This window comes from Tinamus guttatus, unplaced genomic scaffold (genome assembly GCF_059628265.1).
Source record: "Tinamus guttatus ecotype Peru unplaced genomic scaffold, ASM5962826v1 Tinamus_guttatus_pri_ptg000434l, whole genome shotgun sequence".
Taxonomy (NCBI): domain Eukaryota; kingdom Metazoa; phylum Chordata; class Aves; order Tinamiformes; family Tinamidae; genus Tinamus; species Tinamus guttatus.
The window spans coordinates 2535108-2546951 of NW_028288968.1; the positions used below are offsets into that span (position 1 = coordinate 2535108).

General features: G+C 47.6%; 1 protein-coding gene and 1 long non-coding RNA gene across 3 annotated transcripts in view; both read right to left on the minus strand.

Annotated features, from left to right (window-relative positions):
- NRF1 (nuclear respiratory factor 1) overlaps positions 1 to 1922 on the minus strand; it is a 45287-nt gene extending 43365 nt beyond the window's left edge. Inside the window, exon 1 of one of the 2 annotated variants that reach the window (XM_088531822.1) lies at positions 1764 to 1922. The gene's annotated coding sequence lies outside the window, so the exon portion shown is untranslated. The remainder of the gene's footprint in view (positions 1 to 1763) is intronic. The other variant, XM_088531821.1, reaches the window with a different exon arrangement.
- Positions 1923 to 3812: 1890 nt separating this feature from the next.
- Positions 3813 to 10295, minus strand: LOC148593187 (uncharacterized). The gene is made up of 3 exons (XR_015913770.1): positions 10179 to 10295; positions 6006 to 6116; positions 3813 to 4050 (listed from the first exon to the last, which is right to left on the minus strand). It is a non-coding gene; the product is annotated as an uncharacterized LOC148593187 (long non-coding RNA).
- Between the last annotated feature and the right edge of the window lie 1549 nt (positions 10296 to 11844).

Here is an 11844-nt window from a genome sequence, read left to right on the forward strand (position 1 = left end):
GGAGGGTCCCTGCTCGCGGGATTTACAGCACACACGAAGCCTGGACGTAAATGACACCAAATCTCCTTTTATAAAAAAAAAACCTCCCCAAAACAATAAATATATGTACAAATTACAGCAGCACACAAGACCATTTCACTAGATGCTCCACTGCGAAGCTCAGCAATGTTACAAGCCTGAAGGAAGCGCTCGGGTAACCCCGACCTCTCCAAAGTTAGCATCTTCATCACGCTCCTCCCGCGCGCTCCGAAAATGCATAAATAAATAAATAACGTTGCCCCTAATCTTGCCGGAGATATCGCCTCGATTAAAATCGACAACCAATTCCTCTCTAGTCTGTTTTCCAAGTATCAAGCGCTTAAAATAAAATAAATAAATACATAAAAATCAATACAACGGGTTTAAAAGGGGAGCCGCTGCGGTGCAGCTGGAGCGGGAGCCAAGGTGCAGCCCTCGCTGCTGCAGGAGAAATTCCAGGGGGGAAAAACCCCACGGGCGGCTGGACAGCGACACCGGGGACGTCACCGCGGCGGCTCCGAACAACCCGCCGGGAACAGCGGCTCCCGGAGCGGGGAAAAGCGCCCGGAGCAGCCGGGAGCTGCCTCCGAACCGCATCCTCCCCGGCGCCCGGCTCGGCCCTCCGTAAAGCAGAACAAAGAGACGGGGCCGGTCCCCCCGTTTTGGGGAGGCATCGCAAGAATAAATATAAATAAATCAACAAAATCCGGCAGATTCAAGCCTGTTTCCGCCCAGCAGCGGCTGCTCAATTCCCCTCTTTGCAAAGGGGCAGCGTCGGGGCTGGCCTGGGTGCCCAGCTGCCTCCTCCGCCGGCGGCGAGCGCGGGTAAAGCGAGATAAATAAAAACGAAATAGGCAACAGGGCAGAGTAAAACACGGAATAAAGTAAAACGAGGTAAAATGAAAATGGAACACGAGATAGGGTAAAACAATAAAGAATAAAACGGGAAAATAAAGGATAGGGTAAAATAAAATGGGGGAAAACGAGAATAAAGAACGGCATAATTATTACATAGAGAATAGAATAATAAGGAATGGAGTGAGATAATATACAGAATAATGAAATGTGCAATAGAATAAGAAAATATAGAATAAAATGTAGAGAAATAAATTGTAGAATGGAATAATATGGAATAATATAGAATAGAATAATAGAGAATAGAATACAGAATAATATAGGATAGAATACAGAATAATATAGGATAGAATACAGAATAATATAGGATAGAATACAGAATAATATAGAATAATAAAATATAGGATAGAATAAAGAGCAGAGTGAAAAATAAAGAATACAGAAAAATAAGGCAAAATAAAATAGACACACGATACAAATAAAATAAAATAGAAAGCAAATAAAAATAAAAATCACGTAAAGAGACGAAATTAAGGAAAAAAGGATCAAATTAAACTACGCGCAACACGCCAAGACGCGGCAAGGCGCGCGGCACCGGCCGCCGCGGCCGCGCCTGCTCCCGGACTTCCCCGAAGCGCCATCCCGGCCCGGCCGCCCGGCGCGGCCCGCTCGGCCCGGGCCTCGGTGCCGGCGCCGTCCCCGGCGCAGGGCCCCGGTTCGGCGGCTCCCGGCGGGCGGTTCGCGGCGCTGCGCGGCGGCGGGGCCTAGCGCGGCCTAGCGCGGGCGCGGGCGGCGGCTCGGGGGTGCCTGCGCGGCCGGCGGGGGCCCCCGCGTTGCTGCGGCTGCGCCGGGGCTGGAGGAGCTGGGAGATTGCGCGGTAGGACACTCACCTCAGAGCGGCTGCGCTGCGGCGGGCCTGCGCCGTGGAGCCCGTGCCGGGCGGCGGCCGGGGACGGAGCGGAGCGGGGACGCGGCGCCGCTCGCCCTGAGCCGCCGCAATGGCGAGCGGGAGAGGCGGGGAGCGGCGGCGGCAGCGGCGGCGGCAGCGGCGGCGGGAGGAGGCCGGCGGGCGGGGGGGGGAGGGTGAGGAGCGGGGGAGGGGGGGAGGACGCATGGCGTCACAGCGCGGCGCCGCCGCCATGGCGAGAAGGGCGAGCGCGCCGCGCGGCGCCGCCGGGGCCGGCACGGAGCGGGGCCGCCGCCGCCGCCGCCGTGCGTTGTGCGGGGGGAAGGAGCGGGACGCGCCGTGTTGTTGAGGAGATGGCGGAGCCGCGGCTGGCGCTGGGGAAGGGGCGCGGGGAAAGCGCGGGAAGGGAGGGCAGGGCGGCGCCATCTTGGGGAGGTCGCGGCCCGCCCGCCTCGCGGCGCTGAGGTGCGAAGGGGGTTTCGGCGGGAAGCGGAGGCGGCGGCGCCGGGAGGGGATCCCGTGGGATGGATACCCATGGAATCCCCTAGCAGGGCCTGCCTGGCCTCTGCCCACGCTCTCACAGCGGTTTTTGAGGCCACAGGAATCAGAGCCCCCTAAAACACCTTTTATTCTCCTGGCTGCAGCTGGGCCGTGCTTCCCAACGCAGTTTGCCGACTGCCCGGCGTTGCCCAGGCTATTTCGGAATTGGGGATTTGAAAGAAGGGATTCAGGAAAACAAACAAAAACCATCAAAAAAAAAAAAAAAATCTCGCGTTGGCGCTCAGGGACATCCCACAGCATCGCGGCCTTGCCCTGGCAGAAGGTGTTGGCGTTCAAAGGTGGCCCTGAACCCACATGTGGTTTCAGTGACGCCATGGAGGACGGAAAGGAGATGAGGGAAAGAATAAAAGGAGGTATAAACATCTCTTTATGATGACCCGAGTCTTCAGAAGGAGCTTGAAATCTGATGAACCAAAGTGCTCAAATTTAAGGTGTTTCCCCTCCACAGTTATGGCATGGCAGATGCAGCAAAAATGGCTACTAAAACACCCCAAAAGTCCGAAGCAAATAGGTTCACCAAAGGCAGCAAGCTGTGGCAAACCTGTGTCACTCCCAGAGTCCATGAGGATGGATAGTAATGGTATTTTATTCTTTATGGCATCTGTTTTATTCCTGAACACTGGCATACCAACTGCTGCCTCTTCCATGAGGATATCCTTGTACAACAGACAATTTCTGTCATTATACTGTTATCCACTATCCAGATTTTACAGCTTTCCTTGGAGTGGGTAGAACCAGTCGCTGTGAAAAAGGATGCGTCTTACATGCACCCTGTGAGTTTTATATATATATTTTTAATAGAGAAATATCAAGATAACGTTGTCTGCTCAGTGGAATGGAACACAACTACCTTTTTTTTATTATTTTTTGTTTTTTTCGTGGAGAAGCGGAGAGAGGCTCTGGAATCGCCCCCGCTGGAGGTTTTGGGAACAGCTTGGACGCCTGCCGCTCAGGAATGCTGTCGGTGGAGTTGCTGCTGCCTCGAGGACAGGGCTGGCTGACCTGACGGCTCCGGGTCCAGCTGCCCATTCCTGTGGCCGCGTGTTGCTAATCGCTGTGGAATGGGCAGGTGAACACATGAAAATGCAGCCGGGCGAGGCCGCTGCTGCCGCCGGCGCTGGCACCCGGGCTCGTTTTCCCACCTCTCAGAGTGCCCATAGTTGGGTAAACAAGAGAAATGTGCACGCAGGACCCTCCGTGGACATGCACTTGGGATGTGCCCAGAGCGCCACAGTATCCAGTGGGAACAACCTAAGACTCTTCCTCCTTGAAAGCCTGGACATCCACACATTTCCCCTGCTTAAAATAGACAGATTGGGTCAATCCAGCATTTTCTTCCCATCTGCAAAGCTAATGTGGAGAGAGGGAGAGTTCCCCAAAAGCCGTTTTGGAGATACTGCCCCAGCATTAGGACTTCTTAGACTTCCTAAACACGTCGACTCTTGCTTGTTTGCTGATGTTACAAGAGCGGAAAGTCTGTTATCTTGCTGGATTTATGTGGGAAGGTTGTCTCCGGCTTGCTGGAAGTGCTGGAGCTGCACATGGTCCTGCAGGGGAAGACACGTTCCTGGCAGTGCTTCTCTTCCAGGGCTTTTTCCCCACACGATGTCCTGGCTGCCTCGTAGTTAAAACATCTGCTGCCTCGTGGCCCTTTTTAAGATGCCTGCGCGTGTGAGTGTTACAAGGTGGGATCCCAGCCTCTTGGCATCCTGCATCAGGAGAGAAAAAGTCCATGGGTTTTTTTCATATAGAGTTTTTATTCATCGTGAGCTTAGAGAAGAGAAAAGCAACTGATTCACCCGCTGTGCTGCCAACAAAACACCCTGATGAGTTAGCAGAAGTAACGGAGCAGTTTTTTAGCACATATGCTGCAGACTGTAGGGAAAGACTACAGACACAGCTGTTGGGCTTTTTCCTTCTGTCCCTCTTTTTCAGGGAGAGAAAAAGAAAATACATCCATTGCTGTTAGTACAGAAGCCTTGGCAAAATGGGTTGTTCAGTAATGTGCAGTACAGCAGATCTATGCGGCTCAGAACAGCCAGGTTGGAGCACATCTGATATTCTCCTGTAGCAGCCAAGAGGCTCCAATCCCTTCCCTCTCCCTCAGGGGCTGAATCCTGCAGCAATGCACCTTGTACCCAGCAATAGTCCAGGCAGCAGCTTTACCTGTTACGGGTGTTTTTACCTTATTATTTTCCTCTGCTGCAGTGGAGAGAATAAGACAAGACAGCTAAAAGGGAAGAAATGAGCAGGAACTTTGCGAGGAAGGCATCTCCTCCCTGGCCCCAACATTCTGCCTAAAGCTTATTTTTAAATACATTAGTGAGGATTCTTATTTTTAAAGCACATTTTAGGTCAGGATTGGCCAACTTGCGACTCGGGGATCTAATTTCCATGCAAAGGCTTGTCCTGCGTGGGGACTGTGCTGCTGCTGGAAGTGCTGGATAGTCCCAGTCCCTCCTCCTACCACGAGCTCAGTTTATAGCGCTGGTGAATAACGCGCTGCTGCAGGGCCTGTTGCAGAGGGCTGCAGGGCTGGTCTGTCTTTGCAAGATGCTTCCTCAGGTCTCACCCACTTTTCTTAGGGAAATAAATTCCCTGAGCGGTGAGGAGAGCGCCTGCGCTGAGCTGGGTGTGTATGGTTTGCTTTTCTTCATTACTGGAGACGATCTCACCCGGGCTGCGCAGCAGTGACACTCGGTCCTCGCCAGCGGGAGCGAGAAGGGCTGAGTTTACATCTGGGCAGGAGTGATAAGCCCAGGACGACCGCGCTTCCTCTTCGAGGAACTGTCGAGCTCTGCTCTGCTCCCCCGCAGCTCAGTGTGCTGAAATTGGGCTGTATTTTTGTTCTCTGAACCAGCACGCCTGATGGGCACTGGCCGTGTTGCTTCTTTCTAGCAAAATATTAGAAAATCTCACACAGACCTTTACAGTGCTGTTTCAGCTCACGTTCATCTTTATATCATTCTCTTCGTAGCTGTTTGCACAAAATAACAGCCATGGGAGGAGGAGAGTAGCAAGGTGAAGGAGGGTCACATCAATAACTCGCTTTTAGCCTGCTGGGGATTGCTTGGCATTGGGTTGGTGGCCTGTAACAGCACAGCACGCATTGCTGCATGCTCCAAAGATGCTCCTAGGGCTTGGGGAAAGTCTGCGTCTTTCAAACTGTTCTGTTGTCCGTTTGGAAAATAATTATAAAACCGTGGAACACTGTCTGATAAATCCGCAGGAGCCTCCTTAGATCTTGGACGTGCGTCATGCTGCATCCAAAACACGGGTGTATGTATCTGCACCACGTCCAGCCGCGTGTTCTCCTGCAAAGTGTCCTGTGGCTGAAATACTTTGTGGTTCTTTAGAGAAAAATGTAGGTGGTAAGGGCTTGTTTCGCAGGCCTTCCAAAAAGAGGAAGCTCAAATCTTACAAACGTTGTTTTCAAGACTGCTTCAAGGTAGAAATTTTGACGGCAGTGAAACAACGGGATACAGAGAACCAGTTACTTTTAAAATGTCCAAGCCCGTGCTCATCCAGCCTACTCCACTGCTCCGAGGTAGGATCAGTTATACCCAACTTTGCCCTAGGAAACCTGTTCTTAAAACTCTTCAGAGGCCACGTTCTGTCTAGGCAATCCAAAATGAAGCAAGGAGTGAGGAAGCTCTGAACTCACCCAGGTTTTGAAGTCTTTGAATTCCTGGAGTCCCCACTTCAGATCAGTGTCTTAGGCTGGTAGTGGCATCAGCTAAAGAATTAATTCTGGGATTTTCAGTCTTCTTTTGAGCTGCAGAAAATGTGATTGACTCTTTAGAGACTGAGAAGACCATTGCACTGAGCCAAAAATAACAGTTTTTGTGTCTTCTCTCAGCAGCATGTTTTCTCTGCAGCTAATATTCTACCTTCTTGTCCAAGATAAGAGAGTTGCAGGAGTTTTCAAGTTTTCTGATATCCATTTTTATGGCCTTCAATCCAAATACCTTAGGAATTCCAAGTCCTGACTATATCAGTCTCTTTGGACCCATCATTTTATGAAGAACTTACATTTCTATTTTCATATTAAACCTGAATTTTCTTCTTCAGTAAAATATATATCACAGAGCGCAGAACAGATCTCACTAGATGTGGTTTTCTGCATGTGAACAAGACTTTTTTTTTTCCCCTATAATGAATGGAATCAGGGCACAATTCATGTTTTTCTGAATTCCTTCTGTATATGTGATCAGAAGAATTACATCCTAAACTCCACTGACTTTATGAATTCGATAACCTAGCCTTCCAGATGCTGTTGCTTACATTACAGACTTTTAAATCTAGGGCAGTTTAATCCCAGGCATCTCAGTTTTATGGCTCTCCCTTGTAGCAACATGTGAGGAGAATAAAAATTGCACTTCAAAGGTGTTAATTGTCACCTTGTGCTGGTGAAGCAGCCCCATTATGGAGCACAGCAAAACAAAAGCAATAACAGGTTTGGAGATGTATCATAGGGAAAAAAAAGGCTGGAAGTATTGTACATTCTTATCCTAATGATCCAAAACAAAGGAGTTTAATAGAAAGGAAGACAACAATATTCCACTGTATGAAAGATCATTATAAAAACAGCAATGACCCATGTTTTCCTTGTTCGATAACAGGAAGCCACAGGAAAATAAAATTAATTTGTAGCTTAGGCTGTGCATAAAAAAAAAAAAAGTTTTCTGTTTTGTCTGTCACTGTGACATTGGTGAACTACTGAACATGCTCCTGGGACAGGTGGGATTGGGGCCACCTTCACCAGGAGCAGTTCAGATGAGCAGCTGGCCTAGGTCTATCTGCTGCTGTAGCAGAAAGGCAGGGGGTTAGAGCAGGTTCAAACAGCCGGTTTTCTGCTCCTCTTTTCCACATTACGCCATCACGTGGCTGAAATCCACAGGCATGGAATGACAGAGGATTCCGGGAGAAGTCCCCAGCAGGAGATGGCAGCAGCTCCACTCTGATTTGATGGTCCCATTTTTGGGCAGAACTGTGTTGGATCAAAGGATTGCCCAGCACCGTCAGCCCAAGTAGCTCTGACTGTTTTGTCCCCTCAGCTCCGGGTTGTGACTATTGGTAAGCTCAGAATTAGCATCACCATGTCCTGGAACTGCCTGAGAGCTGCATGAACCTGGACAGGCACCGCTTGTTGCGGCTCTGTCACCCCTACGGTCCTTTATTCAGGGATTTCTGTTGTTCCCAGACAATTACAAGATACTTGAGGAGACACCCAGGAGCTCACTGGAGATGCACCCAGGAGGTCACAAATCTCAAGTCTCACAAACTATTAAAAGTACAGACTGTTAAAAATACAAACTATTGAAAGTACAGACCCTAAGTGCAATCCTAGGTAGAGAAGTGTAAGAAAAGCAGAGTTTCAGCCGCCACTACAAGAGCTCAAAATGTTTCCTATTTATTCTACTCTGATTTCTGGTAATTATCATTAAATGATCCAAGCCCCTTGTGTAAGACAACAGAAAAGGACAAGTACTCAAAAGTCCCTACACACATCCAAAGGAACAGAGCTACTCCTTGGACAGTTCCCAAAAGACAATCTACAATTATCAGGTACTTCCAAAATATTTTATCTGTTTTCAGGATTGCCAAGCTTCCCGAGGAAGAATCTCAGGAGCCAAAACAGGTGACAGAAGAAGGACTCCTGCTTTCAAGGGCCTCGTTTCAGGCCACATCATTTCAGATGACTCGAACACCGTGGCAAGCACTGGGTTCTTATGTTGGGGATTTTCTGTTGGGGGATCTTGTTTGTTTGCTTTTGCTCAAGGTTACAGAAGATATCTTTCTTTTTGCATGAAACCTTTTTTTAAGGCTGTGTTCCCCCTTTCTCCTAATTCCAGAAGAGGGGGCTGGGGAGCTCCCTTTGGTTCCAGAGGATGCACAGAATTGATTTGAAAGTGAAGCTCCACAACGGTTCCTCTGCCGCTGCAGATCCATTTTCATCCCTGCGTTCCTCCTGCTCACAAGTATTTGGACTAAGCCGAAGTCCCTAATACTGCATCCTGTCATGCTTTGTCACAGAAGTTTCCAGAAAATGCCTGACAGAGACTGAAGCCTTTTTATGGAAATACAACATGTTTTTGCACACAAGACCACTGGTTGGCTCAGGGCAGTGCTCAGTGCTCAGGGCACTGTCTACTAAGTGGTAATGGAGAACCTGAGGTTATTTAATAGCTCAGATGTGAGACATCCAACGTCTTGATGGGATTGTTACAGTTGATGGAAGCTGATCACCGTGTTGTAAGATAACTCACTTTCCACAAAAAGCTCAAATGAAGAACACGGGAACGTGACATCATTCATCTACAGCACTCATGATCCAGCCTTGACTTCTGCTGTCTGGGGCTTGCTAAAATCTGTTTACTACTCAGTGAAACAGTGCAGACAGGAAAGCAGATATTCCCAGTGGAATTCCCTTCTCTGATGGAAGGATCCTTCTTACTCATGCAAAGCTTTCCCACTTCCTCCTCCACAGCCATCTCAAATCAAGGGTGGGAAATTCCCAGAATCATCAAAAACATATGGCACAGAACAGGAATTCCCCGCCTGCATAAACATCCCCCATTTTCAAGAAGCGCGGCTGACCTACATAACGATTTGAACAACCATGGAAAGAAATTCACAGCAGCCATCGCAGACAACATTCCGTAAATAAGAAGGGAGCCAGATCACTCCTGCTAGGCAGCGAAGCAATCCGAATGCTTGCAGCTGTGTGCTCCGTGTGAAACGTGCTACATCACGTGCTGTGGTAGGACATCCACCAACCCAATGGGAAGGAAGAAAATAATTTTTTTTTTTTTTCCAGAAATGGAAATGAGCCATTGGCCATGAATGTGAAAAAGCATCATAGGACTTTTTGGTCCAGCAACAGCCCTGTCAACTGCCTTTATGTCTGAATTGGTGGGCAAGAAGAAAGGAATTCATCTGGCCAAGTGCAACATCTATGATGTAGGTGCCTACTTTTAGGACATTTATCCTGAAGTCAATGGCTAAAAGTAGTGCACTTGGTCCAGCCCCACGTGCCCGTTTCTCTCGATCCCAGGATGCCCAGGTGCAATGAGCCCACCTGAAGTCTCCTACAGGTGTGTTGACTATTTCCATACTTCTGGTTTAACATCTCAGTGTGCATTTGCTTTCATAACTTACACTCATGGCCACTCCCATGCAACCACTCTAGCCATGTGTTCTACTGAACTTTTCAATTTTGCTTTATAATTTCTCTTTTAAGTGAAAATTACAGCTAGAAGACAGGAGAAATGGTGATGCTAACCATCTCTTAAAGTATTTTTTGCATAAAAAAAAACACAAGGATTTCACACTCAGTTTACTCTAGCTTAATCCTGAATATAGGATCAGAGTGTAAATTAAAAATCCTTTCAACTATCTTCCTCCTAAGGTCATACAGCAATAAGCTAGAACAGTGCAAACTTAAAGGACTGTTTTATTTTGAAAGAACTAAATACTGCTTACCTTTAACAAAATTATGTGCAGCCTAAACCTAAAAAAAAATAAGGAAAAAGCTACTTTCTTCCCAAGATTCTGTTGTGATTTTAACATATGGTTGCAGATGTCTGGAGCGGAGAAGCTCCCCCTGTGAGCTTCCTCTGTGGGGATCATCTAAAGTATCTGTGAAAATCAAGTGCTAATTCACTGTACTTTTTCTTCAGAAAACTTACATAATTTAACAAATAATAATGATTTTTAAAAAGCAGAAAACTACTGCCAACTTATTAACATGCCTACATGCAAGCAGAACTGGAAGGCTTGGAATATTCCCAAGTATCCTGGCATTGCTAGACAAGACGTCTCAGAGAATACCCACCTCTGGAAGGTCTAATCTTTTCTTCCTTCTGGTGTTTTCCACAACTCCTAGTGAAAGGAAGAAGGGTTGGACTTGTGCCTGTTTTAACATAAACAGAAAGCTTGAGAGAGGGGAGCATTTCACAGAGAAAGTGGAATCAGCTGGCTATCTTTGTGCCTGGAGAACTTCTGAAAAAGCTGCAAAGAACCAAGACAGTGAAAAAAGAGCAATGAGACGAGCAGTTAACCTACCAGAAAGATTATTTCTTCTGCTGACACTGTTTTTGGATAAAAGCTTTTATTTGAAAGTTCACCACAATAACCTCTTTATTATAGAGATAGTAATTATTACTTACTATGGAGGACCAAAAAGTCTGCATCTCTCTTTAACACCACTGCATTTCTGATGCAAGATGAAAAACAAACAAAAAAGGATATATGCCATTTACCATCTTAGCAAGATGCAGGTAAACACAGACATCACATTTAAATCATTTATAAGTTAAGAAGATATCAGAAATTTAGGCCTAAGGCGAAGCTTTCCTGAAAGTAATGTGCTAGAAATACTGAGCAATATGGAATTGCTGAATAGAGAAAAATAGAAGAAGGGACGCTTATATAGAATTTGAAACGTGGTTAGGTTGTGTCTATTGCTTAAATCCTTTATATATATAGTCGTAGCTCACCCGTGCATGGTGCAACAGCAGTTCTGTGTCCCCATGCTCTGCTAACAGCCTGGTTTTGCTAAACAGCTTCTTGCAGGAAGCGCTAACCTCACGTAGGCAGCAGCCGAGCGAAGGAAGCCCTAACCCCACACTCAAACTTGTGAAGATCCCCTGCACCGTGCCTGAAAGCAAAGCCCCCTTGAGCCTGCAGTTCCCCCTCAAGAGCTTCCTGGGGGATTCAGGCAAAACAGACTTTTACCTGCTCACTAGCTGGTGTGCTCAATTGCATCACGAAGAAGTGAGGGATGAAAGCATACAATGATATTTGGATATTTGCTGCCGTCAGTTTTGCATACTAAACTTTGGTCAGAAATCATTGCGGCTCCGGTCTATCACATACGTAAGGGGTTTGGCTTAATTAGGGCAGGCACATTAGATGGCAGCAGCTGCTACTGTGTGCGACACACGGCCGACAGCCGCACTGGAGGCAGCTGCCCACAAGGGCGCTCTTTCCGAAGCTCCCAAATACTTGTATCTTAAACCTGTGCTTAGCAAATATATCACACCAAGTGGGATGGGTTTGGTGTTTTGATTAGCTTGAGAAATAAAATATAGACAAAGCAAATTCTGTCTTTAGACGCTCAATACTTGAAGGAAATAGCTGCAAGTCTACAGTGTGGCCAGAGACTTCCTGGTGGGTGGTAGGGAAGCAAAAATATACTTAAATGCTGAGTGAGAAACGTCTATGCACCACGCTCAGCAAACCGGTACAGCACGGGACATCTCCGCTTCAGCAGCACGTGCCAACTGTGGGCAAATGAGCAGGAAAATGGGATCCCACTGATTTTCCTGGCATGCAGGTGAAACAAATTCAGCGGTGCGGCCTGGGAATGACAGTACTGGGCCTGCAGGCAGTGTGACAAAGCTCCGATTTTGCCTAGTCAGGACCTTTTCATAGAGGAAACACTTCAAAAGCTGGAGACACAGCAGAAGGCCTTGCAGATTTTCATCCATTCAGGTCAA